Raw genomic sequence first — 22,228 nt, forward strand, 5'->3', positions numbered from 1 at the left:
TCCTTCCGAAATAATTTTAAAAAATCATGAACCGTAAAAAGTTTCAAAAATCATGAAAAATAGAAAACGAGTCGTCTTGCCATGAAACGTCACGTGAAGGCTTAAGGGACCATTGTTTGAATTTACAAGCCATAAAAATGGCATTGGCATGAAGAAATATGAGGATGTGCCTAAACCCACCTACCACCCTATCGATCCACGGCTTGCGCATCCCGTCTCTCTGGCCGGCGTAGTGCCCCCCCGCCCACCCGCTCGTTCGTTTCGTCGGTTGGCTTAGGCATACGGAGTTCATTCCCAGTCTAAGATCGAACCATATTGAAGGTTACGGTAGCAGGATCGGCAGCACACAGAGGGGGACCCGACCGATCCCCGGCTTACGCATCCCGCCCCTCTGGCCGGCTCAGTGCTCGCACGTTCGTTTCGTGGGTTGACTTAGGCATACGGAGTTTATTCCCAGTCTAAGCATACGGAGTTCATTCTCAGTCTAAGATCGTCCAGACCGAGGGCTGCGGCGGCACATGCTAAGCTCGGGCATGTGCTAGTGCTGCATTTTTCTTTGTCGAGGCACTATCGTCGAAGCATCACCGGAGAACCTGACCGACGACATTGGGGATCCGACGATCGGGGCGGCCAGGGGGGTGTGCGCACAGGATGTGCGATGGGTGCTGGTATTTGGCCCTTATATTGGCCCCCTATCCCTAATCAAACCTCGACAACTCACACCCCCTTAAAGAGCATTTGAGATTTTATAGGTTTGCTGCCAGTAGCAATTAAAGTGTCTGAAATGGGGACACTTTTTTCAAATGGTCACAAAATCTTGTAAAGGCTTGCCATGTAACTTCACGTGAAGGCTTAAGGGACCATTGTATGAATTTACAAGCCATAAAAATGGCATTGGCATGTAGAAATATGAAGATGTGCCTAAACCCACCTACCACCCTATCGATCCACAGCTTGCGCATCCCGTCTCTCTGGCCGACGGAGTGCCCGCTCGCCCACCCGCCCGCTTGTTTCGTCGGTTGGTTAGGCATACGGAGTTCATTCCCTGTCTAAGATCAGACCAGACTGAAGGTTGCGGCAGCAGGATTGGCAGCATGCAGAGGGGGACCCGGTCGAACCCCGGCTTGCACATCCCGCTCCTTTGGCCGACTGAGCGCCCACACGCTTGTTTCGTGGGTTGACGTAGCCATACGGAGTTCATTCCCAGCCTAAGCATACGGAGTTCATTCCCAGTCTAAGATCAGACCGGACCGAGGGTTGCGGCAGCATATGCTAGGCTCGGGCATGTGATAGTGCCGCATTTCTCTTCTCCAGAGCATCGTCGAAGAACCTGACCGGTGGCATTTGGGTTCCAGCGATCGAGGGGCCGAGGGGTGTGGGCATATGATGTGCAAATGGTGCTGGTACTTGGCCCTTATATTGGGCCCCTATCCTTCATCAAACCTTGAGAACTCACACCCCCTTAAAGAGCATTTGAGATTTTACAGGTTTGTTGCCAGTAGCCATTAAAGTGTCCGAAATGGGGACACTTTTTTCAAATGGTCACAAAATCTTGTACACTTCGAGTTTTTAGTTTAATTTTTTTGTGCGTGCCAATAAAAATACAAGGATCATGTCTACCAAGTTTGGGGCAAAAACTCCTTCCAAAAAAATTTTAAAAAATCTCGAACCGTAAAAAGTTTTGAAAATCGTGAAAAATAGAAAACGAGTCGTCTTGCCATGAAACTTCACGTGAAGGCTTAAGGGACCATTGTTTGAATTTTCAAGCCATAAAAATGGCATTGGCACGCAGAAATATGAAGATGTGCCTAAACCCACCTACCACCCTATCGATCTACGGGTTACGCATCCCGTCCCTCAGGTTCTCCCGCCCGCCCGCCTGCCCGCTCGTTTCGTCAGTTGGCTTAGGCATACGGAGTTCATTCCTAGTCTAAGATCAGACCGGACTGAGGGTTGCGGCAGCAAGATTGGTAGCACGCAGAGGGGGACCCGGTCGATCCTCGGCTTGCGCATCCCGCCCTTCTGGCTGATTGAACGCCCGCTCGTTTCATCGGTTGGCTTAGGCATACAGAGTTCATTCCCAGTCTAACATTATACTGGACTGAGGGTTGTGGTAGTAGGATTGCTAACATGCAGAGAGGGACCCGGCCGATCCCCAGCTTGCGCATCCCGTCCTCTGGCCGGTTGAGCGCCCGCACACTCGTTTCGTGTTTTGACTTAGGCATACGGAGTTCATTCCCAGTCTAAGCATACGGAGTTCATTCCCAGTCTAAGATCGGACCAGACAGAGGTTTACGGTCATATATGTCAGGCTTGGGCATGTGCTGGTGCCGCATTTTTCTTCGTCGGGGCAGCATCCCCAGAGAATCTAACCGACGACATTGGGGTTTCGACGATCGAGGGGGCCGGGGGGTGTGCGCAAATGATGTGCAATGGGTACCGGTACTTGGCCCTTATATTGGCCCGCTATCCCTCATCCAACCTCGAGAACTCACACCCCCTTACAAAGCATTTGAGATTTTACAGTTTTGCTGCTAGTAGCCATTAAGGTGTCTGAAATGGGGACACTTTTTTCAAATGGTCACAAAATCCTGTACACTTCGAGTTTTTAGCTGAATTTTTTTGTGCATGCCAAAAAAAATACAAGGATCACGTCCACCAAGTTTGGGGCCAAAACTCCTTCCGAAATAATTTTAAAAAATCAGGAACCGCAAAAAGTTTCAAAAATGGTGAAAAATAGAAAACGAGTCGTCTTGCCATGAAACTTCATGTGAAGGCTTAAGGGACCATTGTTTGAATTTACAAGCCATAAAAATGCTTTGGCATTAAGAAATATGAGGATGTGCCTAGACCCACCTACCACCCTATCGATCCACGGCTTGCACATCCCGTCTCTCTGGCAGGCGTAGTGCCCGCCCGCCCACCCGCTCGCTCGTTTCGTCGGTTGGCTTAGGCATACAGAGTTCATTCCCAGTCTAAGATCAAACCAGATTGAGGGTTGCGGTAGCAGGATCAGTAGCACACAGAGAGGGACCTGACCGATCCTCGGCTTACGCATCCCGCCCCTCTGGCTGACTCAGTGCCCGCACGCTCGTTTCGTGGGTTGACTTAGGCATACGGAGTTTATTCCCAGTCTAAGCATACGGAGTTCATTCCCAGTCTAAGATCGGTCCAGACCGAGGGCTGCGACAGCACATGCTAGGCTCGGGCATGTGCTGGTGCTGCATTTTTCTTCGTCGGGGCACTATCGCCGGAGCATCGTCGGAGAACCTGACCGACGACATTGGGGTTTCGGTGATCGAGGGGGCCAGGGGGTGTGCGCATAGGATGTGCGATGGGTGCTGGTACTTGGCCCTTATATTGGCCCCCTATCCCTCATCAAACCTCGAGAACTCACACCCCCTTAAAGAGCACTTGAGATTTTACAGGTTTGTTGCCAGTAGCAATTAAAGTGTCTGAAATGGGGACACTTTTTTCAAATGGTCACAAAATCTTGTAAAGGCTTGCTATGTAACTTCACGTAAAGGCTTAAGGGACCATTGTATGAATTTACAAGCCATAAAAATGGCATTGGCACGTAGAAATTTGAAGATGTGCCTAAACCCACCTACCACCCTATCGATCCACGGCTTGCGCATCCCGTCTCTCTGGCCGACATAGTGCCCGCCCGCCCACCCACCCACTTGTTTCATCAGTTGGTTAGGCATACGGAGTTCATTCCCAGTCTAAGATCAGACTGGACTGAAGGTTGCGGCAGCAGGATTGGCAACATGAAGAAAGGGACCCGGTCGAACCCCAACTTGCGCATCCCGCCCCTTTGGTCGGCTAAATGCCAGCACGCTCGTTTCATGGGTTGACGTAAGCATACGGAGTTCATTCCCAGCCTAAGCATACGGAGTTCATTCCCAGTCTAAGATCAGACCAGACCGAGGGTTGCGGTAGCACATGCTAGGCTCGGGCATGTGCTGGTGCCGCATTTCTCTTCGCCAGAGATCACCGAAGAACCTGACCGGTGGCATTTGGGTTCCACTAATCGGGGGGCCGGGGGGTGTGCGCACATGATGTGCAAATGGTGCTGGTACTTGGCCCTTATATTGGCCCCCTATCTTTCATCAAACCTTGAGAACTCACACCCCCTTAAAGACCATTTGAGATTTTACAGGTTTGTTGCCAGTAGCCATTAAAGTGTCTGAAGTGGGGACACTTTTTTCAAATGGTCACAAAATCTTGTGCACTTCGAGTTTTCAGCTGAATTTTTTTGTGCATGCCAACAAAAATACATGTATCACGTCTACCAAGTTTGGGGCCAAAACTCCTTTCAAAAAATTTTAAAAAATCTCGAACTGCAAAAAGTTTCAAAAATTGTGAAAAATAGAAAACGAGTCGCCTTGCCATGAAACTTCACATGAAGGCTTAGGGGACCATTGTATGAATTTACAAGCCAAAAAAATGGCATTGGCACATAGAAATATGAAGATGTGCCTAAACTCACCTACCACCCTATCGATCCACGACTTGCTCATCCCGTCTCTCTGGCCGACGTTGTGCCTGCCTGCCCATCCGCCCACTCCTTTTATCGGTTGGCTTAGTCATATAGAGTTCATTCACAGTCTAAGATCAGACCAGACGAAGGGTTACAGTACCAGGATCGATAGCACGTAGAAGGGGACCCAAGCGATCCCCAGCTTGAGCATCCCATCCCTCTAGTTGGCTGAGCGCCCGCACGCTCGTTTCGTGCGTTGACTTAGGCATACGGAGTTCATTCCCAGTCTAAGCATACGAAGTTCATTCCCAGTCTAAGATCGAACCAGACCGAGGGTTACGACAGCACATGCTGGGCTCGGGCATGTGCTGGTGTCGCATTTTTCTTCGTTGGGGCACCATCGCCGGAGAACCTGACCGGCTGCATTGGGGTTCCGACGATCGGGGGGGCCGGGGGGTGTGCACACATGACGTGCGATGGGTGCTGGTACTTGGCCCTTATATTGGCCCCCTATCCCCCATCAAACCTTGAGAACTCACACCCCCTTAAAGAGCATTTGAGATTTTACAGGTTTGCTGCTAGTAGCCATTAAAGTGTCTGAAATGGGGACACTTTTTTCAAATGGTCACAAAATCTTGTACACTTGAAGTGTTTAGCTGAATTTTTTTGTGCATGCCAACAAAAATACAAGGATCACGTCTACCAAGTTTGGGGTCAAAACTCCTACCAAAAAAATTTTAAAAAATCCCGAAACATAAAAAGTTTCAGAAATCATGAAAAATAAAAAACGAGTCGTCTTGCCATGAAACTTCACGTGAAGGCTTAAGGGACCATTGTATGAATTTACAAGCCATAAAAATGGCATTGGCACATAGAAATATGAAGATGTGCCTAAACTCACCTACCACGCTACCGATCCACGGCTTGCGCATCCTGTCTCTCTGGCTGACGTAGTGCCAACCCGCTCGTTTCGTCGGTTGGCTTAGGCATACAGAGTTCATTCCCAGTCTAAGATCGGACCAGACTGAGGGTTGCTGCAGCATGATCGGCAGCACGTAGAGGGGGACCCGACCGATCCCCAGCTTGTGCATCCCGCCCCTCTGGCCGGCTGAACGCCCATAAGCTTGTTTCGTGGGTTGACTTAGGCATACAAAGTTCATTCCCAGTCTAAGCATACGGAGTTCATTCCCAGTCTAAGATCGAACTGGACCGAGGGTTACAACAGCACATGCTGGGCTCGGGCATGTGCTGGTGCCGTATTTTTCTTCGTCGGAGCATCGTCGGAGAACCTGACCGACGACATTAGGGTTTCGACGATCGGGGGGGCCGGGGGGGTGTGCGCACAAGATGTGCGATGGGTGCTGGTACTTGGCCCTTATATTGGCCCCCTATCCTTCATCAAACCTCAAGAACTCACACCCCTTTAAAGAGCATTTGAGATTTTACAGGTTTGCTGCCAGTAGCCATTAAAGTGTCTGAAATGGGGACACGTTTTTCCAATGGTCACAAAATCTTGTACACTTCGACTTTTTAGCTGAATTTTTTTATGCATGCCAACAAAAATACAAGGACCATGTCTAATAGTTTGGGGCCAAAACTCCTTCCAAAAAAATTTTAAAAAATCCCAAACCGTAAAAAGTTTTGAAAATCATAAAAAATAGAAAACGAGTTGTCTAGCCATGAAACTTCACGTGAAGGCTTAAGGGACCATTGTATGAATTTACAAGCCATAAAAATAGTATTGGCATGCAAAAATATGAAGATGTCCCTAAACCCACCTACCACCCTATCGATCCATGGCTTGCGCATCCCGTCTCTCTGGCCGGCATAGTGCTTGCCCGACCGTCTGCCCGCTCGTTTCGTCGGTTGGCTTAGGCATACGGACTTCATTCCTCGTCTAAGATCAGATCAGACCGAGGGTTGTGGCAGCAGGATCGACAGCACGTAGAGGGGGACCCGACCGAACCCCGGCTTGCGTATCCCGCCCCTCTGGCCGGCTGAGCATCCGCACGCTCGTTTCATGGGTTGACTTAGGCATGCAGAGTTCATTCCCAGTCTAAGATCGGACTAGATCACGGGTTGTGATAGCACATGCTGGGCTCGGGCATGTGCTGGTGCCACATTTTTCTTCACCGGGCCACCATCGTTGGAGCATCGCCAGAGAACCTGACCGGTGGCATTTGGCTTACGGTGATCAGAGGGACCGGGGGGGTATGCGTACAAGATGTGCGATGGGTGCTGGTACTTGGCCCTTATATTGGCCCCCTATCCCTCATTAAACATCGAGAACTCACACCCCCTTAAAGAGCATTTGAGATGTTACATGTTTGCTGCCAGTAGCCATTAAAGTGTCTGAAATGGGGACACTTTTTTCAAATGGTCACAAAATCTTGCACACTTCGAGTTTTTAGCTGAAATTTTTTGTGCATGCCAACAAAAATACAAGGATCACATCTAATTGTTTGGGGCCAAAACTCCTTGCAAAAAAATTATAAAAAATCCCGAACCGCAAAAAGTTTTGAAAATCGTGAAAGATAGAAAACGGGTCGTCTTGCCATGAAACTTCACGTGAAGGCTTAAGGGACCATTGTATGAATTTACAAGCCATAAAAATGGCATTGGCATGCAGAAATATGAAGATGTGCCTAAACCCACTTACCACCCTATCGATCCACGGCTTGCGCATCCTGTCTCTCTGGCTAGCGTAGTGCCCGCCCGCCCGTACGTTCGTTTCGTCGGTTGGCTTAGGCATACGGAGTTCATTCCTAGTCTAAGATTGGACCAGACCAACGGTTGCGGTAGTAGGATCAGCAACACATAGAGGGGGACCCGGTCGATCCCCGGCTTGCGCATTGCGCCTCTCTGGCCGGCTGAGCACCCGTACGCTCGTTTCATGGGTTGACTTAGGCATACGGAGTTCATTCCCAGTCTAAGCATGCAGAGTTCATTCCTAGTCTAAGATCGGACTGGACCGAGGGTTGCGGCAGCACATGCTAGGCTCGGGCATGTGCTGGTGCTGCATTTTTCTTCCCTGGGGCACCTTCGTCGGAGCATCGCCAGAGAACCTGATCGGCGGCATTGGGGTTTCGACAATCGGGGGGGCCGAGAGGGGGGTGTGCGCACATGATGTGCGATGGGTGCTGGTGCTTGGCCCTTATATTGGCCCCCTATCCCTCATCAAACCTCAAGAACTCACACCCCCTTAAAGAGAATTTGAGATTTTACAGGTTTGCTACCAGTCGCCATTAAAGTGTCTGAAATGGGGACACTTTTTTCAAATGGTCGCAAAATCTTGTACACTTCAAGTTTTTAACTGAATTTTTTTGTGCATGCCTATAAAAATACAAGGATCACGTTTACCAAATTTGGGACCAAAACTTCTTCCGAAAAAATTTTTAAAAATCTCAAACCGCAAAATGTTTTGAAAATCATGAAAAATAGAAAACGAGTCGTCTTCCCATGAAACTTCACGTGAAGGCTTAAGGGACCATTGTATGAATTTACAAGCCATAAAAATGGCTTTGGAATGTAGAAATATGAAGATGTGCCTAAACCCACCTACCATCCTATCGATCCACGGCTTGCGCATCCCGTCTCTCTGGTCAGCGTAGTGCCCGACCGCCCGTCCGCCCGCTCGTTTCGTCGGTTTGCTTAGGCATACGGAGTTCATTCCCAGTCTATGATCCAACCGAATCGAGGGTTGCGATAGCAGGATCGACAGTATGCAGAGGGGTACTCGGTCGATCCGCAGCTTGCGCATCCCGCCCCTCTGGCCGGTTGAGCACCCGCACACTCGTTTCGTGGGTTGACTTAGGCATACGGAGTTAATTCCCAGTCTAAGCATACAGAGTTCATTCCAAGTCTAAGATCGGACTGGACCGCGGGTTGCGGCAGCACATGCTGGGCTCGGGCAAGTGTTGGTACCATATTTTTTTTCACCGGGGCACCATCTTCGGAGCATCACCGGAGAACCTGACCGACGGCATTGGGGTTCCGACGATCGGGAGGGCCGGGGGGGCGTGCGTAAATGATGTGCGACGGGTGCTGGTACGTGGCCCTTATATTGGCCCCCTTCCCTCATCAAACCTCAAGAACTCACACCCCCTTAAAGAGCATTTGAGATTTTACAGATTTGCTGCTAGTAGCCATTAAAGTGTTTGGAATGGGGACACTTTTTTCAAATGGTCCCAAAATCTTGTACACTTTGAGTTTTAGCTGAATTTTTTTGTGCATGCCAACAAAAATACAAGGATCATGTCTACAATATCTGGGGCCAAAAATCCTTTCGAAAAAATTTAAAAAAATCCCGAACCGTAAAAAGTTTCAAAAATCATGAAAAATAGAAAACAAGTCGTCTTGCCAAGAAACTTCACGTGAAGGCTTAAGGGACCATTGTATGAATTTACAAGCCATAAAAATGGCATTGGCACACAGAAATAAGAAGATGTACCTGAACCCACCTACCACCCTATCGTTCCACAGCTTTAGCATCCCGTCTCTCTGGCCGACGTAGTGCCCACCTGCCCGCTCGTTTCGTCGGTTGGCTTAGGCATACGGAGTTCATTCCCAGTCTAGGATCAGACCGAATCGAGGCTTGCGGCAGCAGGATCGACAGTACATAGAGGGGTACCTGGTCGATCCCCAGCTTGTGCATCCCGCCCCTTTGGCCAGCTGAGCACCTGCACGCTCGTTTTGTGGGTCGATTTAGGCATATGGAGTTCACTCCCAGTCTAAGATCGGACCGGACCAAGGGTTACGGTAGCACATGCTGGGCTCGAGCATGTGCTAGTGCCGCATTTTTCTTCACCGAGGCACCATCGTCGGAGCATCGTCGGAGAACCTGACCAGCGGCATTGGGGTTTCGACGATCGGGGGGGTCGGGGGCTGTGCACACATGATGTGCGATGGGTGCTGGTACTTGGCCCTTATATTGGCCCCCTATCCCTCATCAAACCTCAAGAACTCACACCCCCTTAAAGAGCATTTGAGATTTTATAGGTTTGCTGCCCGTAGCCATTAAAGTGTCCGAAATGGGGACACTTTTTTCAAATGGTCACAAAATCTTGTACAAATCGAGTTTTTAGCTGAATGTTTTTGTGCATGCCAACAAAAATACAAGGATCACGTCTACCAAGTTTGGGGCTAAAACTCCTTACAAAAAAATTTTAAAAAATCCCGAACCGGAAAAAGTTTCAAACATCGTGAAAAATAGAAAACGAGTCATCTTGCCATGAAACTTCACGTGAAGGCTTAAGGGACCACTGTATGAATTTGCAAGCGAGAAAAATGGCATTGGCATGCAGAAATACGAAGATGTGCCTAAACCCACCTACCACCCTATCGATCCACGGCTTGCGCATCCCGTCTCTCTGGCCGGCGAAGTGCCTGCCCGCACGCCCACTCGTTTCATCGGTTGGCTTAGGCATACGGAGTTCATTCCCAGCCTAAGATCGAATCAGACCGAGGGTTGCGGCAGCACGATCGACAGCACGTAGAGGGGGACCCAATCGATCCCTGGTTTGCGCATCCCGTCGCTCTGGCCGGCTGAGCACCTGCACGCTTGTTTCATGGGTTAACTTAGTCATACGAAGTTCATTCCCAGTCTAAGATCAGACCGGACTGAGGGTTGTGGCAGCACATGCTAGGCTTGGGCATGTGCTGGTGCCACATTTTTGTTTGTCACGGCACCATCGCCGGAGAACTTGACCGACGGCATTGGGGTTTCGACGATCGGGGGGCCCGGGGGGGTGTGCGCACATAATGTGCGATGGGTGCTGGTACTTGGCCCTCATATTGGCCCCCTATCCCTCATTAAATAGCGAGAACTCACACCCCCTTAAAGAGCATTTAAGATTTTACAGGTTTGCTGCCAGTAGCCATTAAAGTTTCCGAAATGGGGACACTTTTTTCAAATGGTCACAAAATCTTGTACACTTCGAGTTTCTAGCTGAATTTTTTTCTGCTTGCCAATAAAAATACAAGGATCTCGTCTACCAAGGTTGGGACCAAAACTCCTTCCGAAGAAATTTTTAAAAATCTCGAACCGTAAAAAGTTTCAAAATTTGTGAAAAATAGAAAACGAGTCGTCTTGCCATGAAACTTCACGTGAAGGCTTAAGGGACCATTGTATGAATTTACAAGCCATAAAAATGGCATGGGCATGCAAAAATATGAAGATGTCCCTAATCCCACTTACCACCCTATCGATCCACGACTTGCGCATCCCATCTCTCTGGCTAGCGTAGTGCCAGCCCGCTCGTTTCGTCGGTTCGCTTAGGCATACGGAATTCATTCCCAGTCTAAGATCAGACCGGATCAAGGGTTACGGTAGCAGGATCGATAGCACACAACGGGGGACCCGATCGATCCTTGGCTTGTGCATCCCGCCCCCTTGGCCAGCTGAGCGCCCGCACGCTCGTTTCGTGGGTTCACTTAGGCATACGGAGTTCACTCCCAATCTAAGCATGTAGAGTTCATTCCCAGTCTAAGATTGGACCAGACCGAGGGTTGCGGCAGCACATGCTGGGCTCGGGCATGTGCTGGTGCCGTATTTTTCTTCACCGAGGCACCATCGTCGGAGCACCGTCGGAGAACCTGACCGACGGCATTGGGGTTCCGGTGATCGGGGGGGCCAGGGGCGGTATGCGCACAAGATGTGCGATGAGGGCTGGTACTTGGCCCTTATATTGGCCCCCTATCCCTCATCAAACCTCAAGAACTCACACCCCCTTAAAGAGCATTTGAGATTTTATAGGTTTGCTACCAGTAGCCATTAAAGTGTCTGAAATGGGGACACTTTTTTCAATGGTCACAAAATATTGTAGACTTTGAGTTTCTAGCTGAAAATTTTTTTGCATGCAAAAAAAAATACAAAGATTACATCTACCAAGTTTGGGGCCAAAACTCCTTCCAAAGAAATTTTAAAAAATCCCAAACCGTAAAAAGTTTCAAAAATCGTAAAAAATAGAAAACGAGTCATCTTGCCATGAAACTTGACGTGAAGGCTTAAGGGACCATTGTATGAATTTACAAGCCATAAAAATGGCATTGGCATGCAGAAATATGAAGATGTGCCTAAACCCACTACTACCCTATCGATCCACGGCTTGCACATCCCGTCTCTCTGGCCGACGTAGTGCCAGCCCGCTCGTTTCGTCGGTTGGCTTAGGCATACGGAATTCATTCCCAGTCTAAGATTGGACCAGACCAAGGGTTATGACAGCAGGATTGACAGCACGCAGTAGGGGACCCGATCGATCCCCGGGTTGTGCACCCTGCCCCTCTGGCCAGCTGAGCGCCCACACGCTCATTTCGTGGGTTGACTTAGGCATACAGAGTTCATTCCCAATCTAAGCATATGGAGTTCATTCCAAGCCTAAGATCGGGGCCGGACCGAGGGTTGCGGCAGCACATGCTAGGCTCAGGCATGTGCTGGTGCCATATTTTTCTTCGTCGGGGCACCATCGTCGGAGCATCGTCGGAGAACCTGACCGACGGCATTGGGGTTTCGAAGATCGGGGGGGCCGGGGGGGTTCTCGCATATGATGTGGTACTTGGCCTTTATATTGGCCCCCTATCCCTTATCAAACCTTGAGAACTCACACCCCCTTAAAAAGCAATTGAGATTTTACAGGTTTGCTGCCAGTAGCCATTAAAGTGTCTGAAATGGGGACACTTTTTTCAAATGGTCACAAAATCTTCTACACTTCGGGTTTTTACGTGAATTTTTTTGTGCATGCCAAAAAAAACAAGGATCACGTCTACCAAGTTTGGGGCCAAAAGTCCTTCCAAAGAAATTTTAAAAAATCTCGAACCGCAAAAAGTTTTGAAAATCATGAAAAATAAAAAACGAGTCATCTTGCCATGAAACTTCACGTGAAGGCTTAAAGGACCACTGTATGAATTTACAAGCCATAAAAATGGCATTGGCACATAGAAATATGAAGATGTGCCTAAACCAACCTACCACCCTATCGATCCACGGCTTGCGTATCCCCTCTCTCTGGCCGGCGTAGTGCCCGCCTGCCCGTCCACTCGTTTCGTCGGTTGGCTTAGGCATACGGAGCTCATTCCTAGTCTAAGATCAGACCGGATCGAAGGTTGCAGTAGCAGGATCGACAACACGTAGAGGGGGACCCGGTCGATCCCCGGCTTGCACATCTCGCCCCTCTGGCCGGTTGAGCGCCCGCACGTTCATTTCGTGGGTTGACTTAGGCATACGAAGTTCATTCCCAGTCTAAGCATACGGAGTTCATTCCCAGTCTAAGATCAGACCGGACCACAGGTTGCAGCAGCACATGCTGGGCTCACGCATGTGCAGGTGCCGCATTTTTCTTCGTCGAGGCACCATCGTCGGAGAACTTGATCGGCAGCATTAGGGTTCCGACGATCGGAGGGGTCGGGGGAGGTGTGCGCACACGATGTGCGATGGGTGCTGGTACTTGGCCCTTATATTGGCCCCCTATCCCTCATCAAACCTCGAGAACTCACACCCCTTTAAAGAGCATTTGAGATTTTACAGGTTTGCTGCCAGTAGCCATTAAAGTGTCTGAAATGGGGACACTTTTTTCAAATGGTCACAAAATCTTGTACACTTCGAGTTTTTAGTTGAATTTTTTTATGCATGCCAACAAAATACAAGGATCACGTCTATCATGTTTGGGGCCAAAAATCCTTCCGAAAAAATTTTGAAAAATCCCGAACTGTAAAAAGTTTCAAAAATTATGGAAAATAAAAAACGAGTTGTCTTGCCATGAAACTTCACGTGAAGGCTTAAGCGACCATTGTATGAATTTACAAGCCATAAAAATACCATGGGCATGCAGAAATATGAAGATGTGCCTAAACCCACCTACCACCTTATCGATCCACGGCTTGCGCTTCCCGTCTCTCTGGCCGGCGTAGTACCCGCCCGCCCGCCCGCTCGTTTCATCTGTTGGCTTAGACATACGGAGTTCATTCCTAGTCTAAGATCGGACCGGACTGAGGGTTGTGGTAGCAGGATTGGCAGCACGCAGAGGGGGACCCGATCAATCACCGACTTGCGCATCCTGCCCCTTTGGCCGGCTGAGCACCCGCACGCTCGTTTCATGGGTTGACTTAGGCATACGGAGTTCATTTCCAGTCTACGCATACCGAGTTCATTCCCAGTCTAAGATTGGACCGGGCTGAGAGTTACGGTAGCACATGCTGGGCTCGGGCATGTGCTGGTGCTGCATTTTTCTTCGTCAGGGCACCATCGTTGGAGCATTATCGGAGAACTTGACCGGCGGCATTAGGGTTTCGGCGATCGGGGGGGCCGGGGGGTTTGCGCACAGGATGTACGATGGGTGCTGGTACTTGGCCCTTATATTGGCCCCCTATCCCTCATCAAACCTCAAGAACTCACACCCCCTTAAATAGCATTCGAGATTTTACAGGTTTGCTACCAGTAGCCATTAAAGTGTCAGAAATGGGGACACTTTTTTCAAATGGTCACAAAATCTTGTACACTTTGAGTTTTTAGCTGAAATTTTTTGTGCATGCCAACAAAAATACAAGGATCACGTCTACCAAGTTTGAGGCCAAAACTCCTTCCAAAAAAATTTTAAAAAATCCTGAACCGTAAAAAGTTTCAAAAATCGTGAAAAATAGAAAACGAGTCGTTTTGCCATGAAACTTCACGTGAAGGCTTAAGGGACCATTGTATGAACTTACAAGCCATAAAAATGGCATTGGCAGGCAGAAATATGAAGATGTGCCTAAACCCACCTACCACCCTATCGATCCACGGCTTGCGCATCCCGTCTCTCTAGCCGACGTACTGCCCGCCCGCCCGCGTGCTTGTTTTGTCAGTTGGCTTAGGCGTACGGAGTTCATTCCTAGTCTAAGATCAGACTAGACAAAGGGCTGTGGCAGCAGGATCGGTAGCACGCAGAGGGGGACCCGATCGATCCTCGGCTTACGCATCACACCCCTCTAGCTGGCTGAGCGCTCGCACGCTCGTTTCGTGGGTTGCCTTAGGCAGACAGAGTTCATTCCCAGTCTAAGCATACGAAGTGACCGAGGGTTGTGGTAGCACATGCTGGGCTCAGGCATGTGATGGTGCCGTATTTTTCTTCGTCGGGGCACCATCACCGGAGCATCGCTGGAGAACCTGACCGACGGCATTGGGGTTCTGGCGATCGGGGGGGTGTGCGCACATGATGTGCGATGGGTGCTGGTACTTGGCTCTTATATTTGCCCCCTATCCCTCATCAAACTTCGAGAACTCACATCCCCTTAAAGAGCTTTTGAGATTTTACAGGTTTGCTGCCAGTAGCCATTAAAATGTCTGAAATTGGGACACTTTTTTCAAATGGTCACAAAATCTTGTACACTTCGAGTTTTTAGCTGAATTTTTTTTTGTAGGCCAACAAAAATACAGGGATCACGTCTACCAAGTTTGGGCCCAAAACTCCTACCGAAAAAAGTTTAAAAAATCCCAAACCGTAAAAAGTTTTGAAAATCGTGAAAAATAGAAAATGAGTCGTCTTGCCGTGAAACTTCACGTGAAGGCTAAAGGGACCATTGTATGAATTTACAAGTCATAAAAATGGCATTGGCACACAGAAATATGATGGTGTGCCTAAAACAACCTACCACCCTATCTCGTTTCTCTGGTCGGCGTAGTGCCCGCCCGCTCGCCTGCTCGTTCGTTTCATCAGTTGGCTTAGGCATACGGAGTTCATTCCTAGTCTAAGATCCGACCAAATCGAGGGTTGCGGCAGTAGGATTGGTAGCATTCAGAGGGGGACCCGATCGATCCCCGGCTTGCGCATCCCACCCCTCTGGTCGGTTGAGCGCCCGTATGCTCGTTTCATGGGTTGACTTAGGCATACGGAGTTCATTCCCAGTCTAAGCATACGGAGTTCATTCCCAGTCTAAGATTGGACCGGACCGAGGGTTGTTGCAGCACATGCTAGGCTCGGGCGTGTGCTGGTGCCACATTTTTCTTCATCGGGGCACCATCGCCAGAGCATCGTCGGAGAACCTGACAGGCGGCATTGGGGTTTCGATGATCGGAGGGGTGTGCGCACATTATGTGCGATGGGTGCTGGTACTTGGCTCTTATATTGGCCCCTTATCCCTCATCAAACCTCAAGAACTCACACCCCCTTAAAGAGCATTTGAGATTTTACAGGTTTGCTGCCAATACCCATTAAAGTGTCTGATATGGGGACATTTTTTTATCACAAAATCTTGTACACTTCGAGTTTTTAGCTGATTTTTTTTGTGCATGCCAACAAAAACACAAGGATCACATCTACCAAGTTTGGGGCCAAACATTCTTCCAAAAAAATTTTAAAAAATCCCGAACCGCAAAAGTTTTCAAAAATCGTGAAAAATAGAAAACGAGTCGTCTTGCCATTAAAGTTCACGTGAAGGCTTAAGGGACCATTGTATGAATTTACAAGCCATAAAAATGGCATTGGCGCGTAGAAATATGAAGATGTGCCTAAACCCACCTACCACCCTATCGATCCATGGCTTGCGCATCCCGTCTTTTTGGTCAGCGTAGTGCCCGCCCGCCTGCCCGCTCGTTTCATCGGTTGGCTTTGGCATACGGAGTTCATTCCCAATCGCAGATAAGACCAGACCTAGGCTTACGGCAGCAGGATCGACAACATGCAGTGAGGGACCCGACCGATACCTCGCTTGCGCATCCCGCCCCTCTGGCCGGTTAAACGGCCACACGCTCGTTTCGTTGGTTAACTTAGGCATACGGAGTTCATTCCCAGTCTAAGCATAGAGAGTTCATTCCCAGTCTAAGATCGAACTGGATCGAGGGTTGTGGCAGCACATGCTGGGCTCGGGCATGTGCTGGTGCCGCATTTTTCTTCGTCGGGGCACCATCACTGGAGCATCACCGGAGAACCTGACCAGCGGCATTGAGGTTCCGACGATCGGGGGGGCCGGGGGGGTGTGCGCACTTGATTTGGAATGGGTGCTGGTACTTGGCCCTTATATTGGCCCCGTATCCCTCATCAAACCTCGAGAACTCACCCCTGCTTAAAGAGCATTTGAGATTTTACAAGTTTGTTGCCAGTAGCCATTAAAGTATCTGAAATGGGGACACTTTTTTCAAATGGTCACAAAATCTTGTACACTTCTAGTTTTTAGCTAAATTTTTTTGTGCATGCCAACAAAAATACAAGGATCACGTCTGCCAAGTTTGGGCCCAAAAATCCTTCCGAAAAAATTTTAAAAAATCCCAAACCTCAAAAAGTTTTAAAAATCGTGAAAAATAGAAAATGAGTTGTCTTGCCATAAAAGTTCACGTGGAGGCTTAAGGGACCATTGTATGAATTTACAAGCCATAAAAATGGCATTGGCACTCAGAAATATGAAGATGTGCCTAAAGCCACCTTCCACCCTATCGATCCACGGTTTGCGCATCCCGTCTCTCTGGCTGGCGTAGTGCTCACCCGCCCACTCGCTCGTTTCATCGGTTGGCTTAGGCATATGGAGTTCATTTCTGGTCTAAGATCGATCCGAACCGAGGGTTGCGGCAGTAGGATCGGTTGCACGCAGAGGGGGACCCAGCCGATCCCCGACTTGCACATCCCACCCCTCAGGCCGGCTGAGTGCCCGCACGCTCATTTTATGGGTTGACTTAGGCATACAGAGTTCATTCCCAGTCTAAGCATACGGAGTTCATTCCCAGTCTAAGATCGGACCAGACCGAGGGTTGCGGCATCACATTCTGGGCATCGGCATATGCTGGTGCCATATTTTTCTTCGTCGGGGCGCCATCGCCAGAGAACTTGACCGACGGCATTGGGGTTCCGGCGATCGGGGGGGTCGAGGGGGTGTGCGCACATGATGTGCGATGGGTGCTGGTACTTGGCCCTTATATTGGCCCCCTATCCCTCATCAAACCTCGAGAACTCACACCCCCTTAAAGAGCATTTGAGATTTTACAGGTTTGCTGCCAGTAGCCATTAAAGTGTCTAAAATGGGGACACTTTTTTCAAATGGTCACAAAATCTTGTACACTTTGAGGTTTTAGCTGAATTTCTTTGTACATGCCAACAAAAATAAAAGGATCACATCTACCAAGTTTGGGGCCAAAACACCTTCCGAAAAAATTTTAAAAAATCCCGTATCGTAAAAACTTTCAAATGGCCGACATAGTGCCCGCCTGCCCGCTCGCCCGCTCGTTTCATCAGTTGGCTTAGGCATACGGAGTTCATTCCCAATCTCAGATCAGACCGAAGTGAGGATTGTGGCAGCAAGATCGACAGCATGTAGAGGGGGACCCGACCGATCCCTGGCTTGCGCATCCCGCCCTTCTGGCCGGTTGAGCGCCCGCACGCTCGTTTCGTGGGTTGACTTAGGCATACGGAGTTCATTCCCAGTCTAAGCATACAGAGTTTATTCCCAGTCTAAGATCGGACCGGGCCGAGGGTTACGGCAGCACATGCTGGGCTCGGGCATGTGCTGGTGCCACATTTTTCTTCATCGGGGCACCATCGCCAGAGCATCGCCGGAGAACCTGACCGACGGCATTAAGGTTCCGGCGATCGGGGGGGCCGGGGGGTTGTGTGCACATGATGTATGATGGGTGCTGGTACTTGGCCCTTATATTGGCCCCCTATCCCTCATCAAACCTTGAGAACTCACACGTCATTAAAGAGCATTTGAGATTTTACAGGTTTGTTGCCAGTAGCCATTAAAGTGTCTGAAATGGGGACACTTTTTTCAAATGGTCACAAAATCTTGTACACTTCGAGGTTTTAGCTGAATTTTTTTATGCATGCCAAAAAAAATACAAGGATCACGTCTACCAAGTTTGGGCCAAAACTCCTTCCGAAAAAATATTAAAAAATCTCGAACCGTAAAAAGTTTCAAAAATCGTGAAAAATAGAAAACGAGTCGTCTTGCCATGAAACTTCACGTAAAGGCTTAAGGGACCATTGTATGAATTTACAAGCCATAAAAATGGCTTTGGCATGCAGAAATATGAAGATGTGCCTAAACCCACCCACCACCCTATCGATCCACGGCTTGCGGATCCCGTCTCTCTGGCTGACGTAGTGCCCGCCCGCCCGCTCGCCCGCTCGCCCGCTCGTTTCATCAGTTGGCTTAGGCATACAGAGTTCATTCCCAATCTAAGATTAGATCGGACCGAGCTTTGTGGTAGTAGGATCGACAACACGTAGAGGGGGACCCAGCTGATCCCTGGCTTGCGCTTCCCGCCCCTCTGGCCGGCTGAGCGCCCGCACGCTCGTTTCGTGGGTTGACTTAGGCATACTGAGTTCATTCCCAGTCTAAGCATCCGGAGTTTATTCCCAGTCTAAGATCAGACCGGGCCAAGGGTTGCGGCAGCACATGCTGGGCTCGGGCATGTGCTGGTGCCGCATTTTTCATCGTCGGGGAACCATTGCCAGAGTATCCCCGGAGAACCTGATCGACGACATTAGGGTTCCGGCGATCGGGGGGCCGGGGGGGTTGTACGCACATGATGTATGATGGGTGCTGGTACTTGGCCCTTATATTGGCCCCCTATCCCTCATCAAACCTTGAGAACTCACACACCCTTTAAAAGCATTTGAGATTTTACAGGTTTGCTGCCAGTAGCCATTAAAGTGTATGAAATGGGGACACTTTTTTCAAATGGTCACAAAATCTTGTACACTTCGAGTTTTTAGCTGAATTTTTTTGTGCATGCCAACAAAAATGCAAGGATCATGTCTACCAAGTTTGGGGGGAAAAATCCTTCCAAAAAAATGTTAAAAAATCCTGAACAGCAAAAGGCTTCAAAAATCATGAAAAACAGAAAACAAGTCGTCTTGCCATGAAACTTTACGTGAAGGCTTAGGGGACCATTGTATGAATTTACAAGCCATAAAAATGGCATTGGCATGTAGAAATATGAGGATGTGCCTAAACACACCTACAACCCTATCGATCCATGGCTTACGCATCCCGTCTCTCTGGCCGGCGTAGTGCTTGCCCGTCCGCCCGCCCACTCGTTTCATCAGTTGGCTTAGGCATACGGAGTTCATACCCAGTCTAAGATCAGATCGGATCGAGGGTTGCGGCAGCAAGATTGGCAGCACGCAAAGGGGGACCCGGCCGATCCCCGGCTTGCGCATCCCACCCTTCTGGCCGACTGAACGCCCGCACGCTCATTTCGTGGGTTGACTTAGGCATACGGAGTTCATTCCCAGTCTAAGCATACGGAGTTCATTCCCAGTCTAAGATCGGACCGGATCGAGGGTTGTGGCAGCACATGCTGGGCTCGGGCATGTGCTGGTGCCACATTTTTCTTTATCGGGGGACCATCGCAGGAGCATCGTCGGGGAACCTGACCGGTGGCAGCAGGATCGACAGTAGGATCACCAGCTTGGGCATCCCGCCCCTCTTGCCGGCTAAGCGCCCGCACGCTTGTTTCATGGGTTGACTTAGGCATACGGAGTTCATTCCCAGTCTAAGCATACGGAGTTCATTCCCAGTCTAAGCATACGGAGTTCATTCCCAGTACCGGACCGAGGGTTACGACAGGACATGCTGGGCTCTGGCATGTGCTGGTGCCGCATTTTTCTTCGTCGGAGCATCGCCGGAGAACTTGACCGGCGGCAACGGGGTTTCGACGATCGAGGGGGCCGGGGGGGTGTGCGCACATGATGTGCGATGGGTGCGGGTACTTGGCCCTTATATTGGCCCCCTATCCCTCATCAAACCTCAAGAACTGACATCCCTTAAAAAGCATTTTAGATTTTACAGGTTTGCTGCCAGTAGCCATTAAAGTGTCTGAAAAGGGGACACTTTTTGAAATGGTCACAAAATCTTGTACACTTCGAGGTTTTAGCTGAATGTTTTTTTGCATGCTAACAAAAATTACAAGGATCACGTCTACCAAGTTTGGGCCACAACTCCTTCCGAAAAAATTTTAAGAAATCCTGAACTGCAAAAAGTTTCAAAAATCATGAAAAATAGAAAACGAGTCGTCTTCCCATGAAACTTTAGGTGAAGGCTTAAGGGACCATTATATGAATTTACAAGCCATAAAAATGGCATTGGCATGCAGAAATATGAAGATCTGTCTAAACCCACCTACCACCCTATCGATCCACGGCTTGCGCATCCCGTCTCTCTGGCCGGTGTAGTGCCCACCCGCCCGCCCGCCCGCCTACTCGTTTCGTCGGTTGGCTTAGGCATATGGAGTTCATTCCCTGTCTAAGACTGGACCAGACCGAGGGTTGCGGTAGCAGGATCGGCAGCACGCAGAGGGAGACCCGGCCGATCACCGGCTTGCGCATCCCGCCCCTCTGGCCGACTGAGCGCCCGCACGCTCGTTCCGTGCGTTGACTTAGGCATACGGAGTTCATTCCTAGTCTAAGCATACGTAGTTCATTCCCAGTCTAAGATCGGATCGGACCGAGGGTTGTGGCAGCACATGCTGGGCTCGGGCATGTGCTGGTGCCCCATTTTTCTTTGTCGGGGCACCATCGTCGGAGCATCGTCGGGGAACCTGATCGACAGCATTAGGGTTTTGACGATCGGGGGGCCGAGGAGGGTGTGCGCACATGATGTGCGATGGGTTCTGGTACTTGGCCCTTATATTAGCCCCCTATCCCTCATCAAACCTTGAGAACTCACACACCCTTTAAAAGCATTTGAGATTTTACAGGTTTGCTGCCAGTAGCCATTAAAGTGTCTGAAATGGGGACACTTTTTTCAAATGGTCACAAAATCTTGTACACTTCGAGATTTTAGCTGAATTTTTTTGTGCATGCCAACAAAAATGCAAGGATCATGTCTACCAAGTTTGGGGGGAAAACTCCTTCCAAAAAAATTTTAAAAAATCCCGAACAGCAGAAGGCTTCAAAAATCATGAAAAATAGAAAACGAGTCGTCTTGCCATGAAACTTTACGTGAAGGCTTAGGGGACCATTGTATGAATTAACAAGCCAAAAAAATGGCATTGGCACGCAGAAATATGAAGATGTGCCTAAACACACCTACAACCCTATCAATCCACGGCTTGCGCATCCCGTCTCTCTGGCCGGCATAGTGCCCACCCGCTCGCCCGCCCACTCGTTCCGTCGGTTGGCTTAGGCATACGGAGTTCATTCCCTGTCTAAGATCGGACCAGACCGAGGGTTGCGATAGCAGGATCGGCAGCACACAGAGGGGGACCCGGCCGATCCCCGGCTTGCGCATCCCTCCCCTCTAGCCGGTTGAGCTCCCGCACACTCGTTTCATGCGTTGACTTAGGCATACGGAGTTCATTCCCAGTCTAAGCATACGGAGTTCATTCCCAGTCTAAGATCGGATTGGACCGAGGGTTGTGGCAGCACATGCTGGGCTCGGGCATGTGCTGGTGCCACATTTTTCTTTGTCGGGGCACCATCACCAGAGCATCACCGGGGAACCTGACCGGCGGCATTAGGGTTCCGACGATAGGGTGGCCCAAGGGGGTGTGCGCAAATGATGTGCGATGGGTGCTGGTACTTGGTCCTTATCTTGGCTCCCAATCCCTCATCAAACCTCAAGAACTCATACCCCCTTAAAGAGCATTTGAGATTTTACAGGTTTGCTGCCAGTAGTCATTAAAGTGTCTAAAATGGGGACACTTTTTTCAAATGGTCACAAAATCTTGTACACTTCGAGTTTTTAGCTGAATTTTTTTGTGCATGCCAAGAAAAATACAAGGATCACATCTAGCAAATTTGGGGCCGAAACTCATTTTGAAAAAATATTAAAAAATCCCGAACC

The sequence above is a fragment of the Durio zibethinus genome, chromosome 2, assembly GCF_047325235.1.
Source record: "Durio zibethinus cultivar Kanyao isolate XHJ-2024 chromosome 2, ASM4732523v1, whole genome shotgun sequence".
Classification (NCBI taxonomy): domain Eukaryota; kingdom Viridiplantae; phylum Streptophyta; class Magnoliopsida; order Malvales; family Malvaceae; genus Durio; species Durio zibethinus.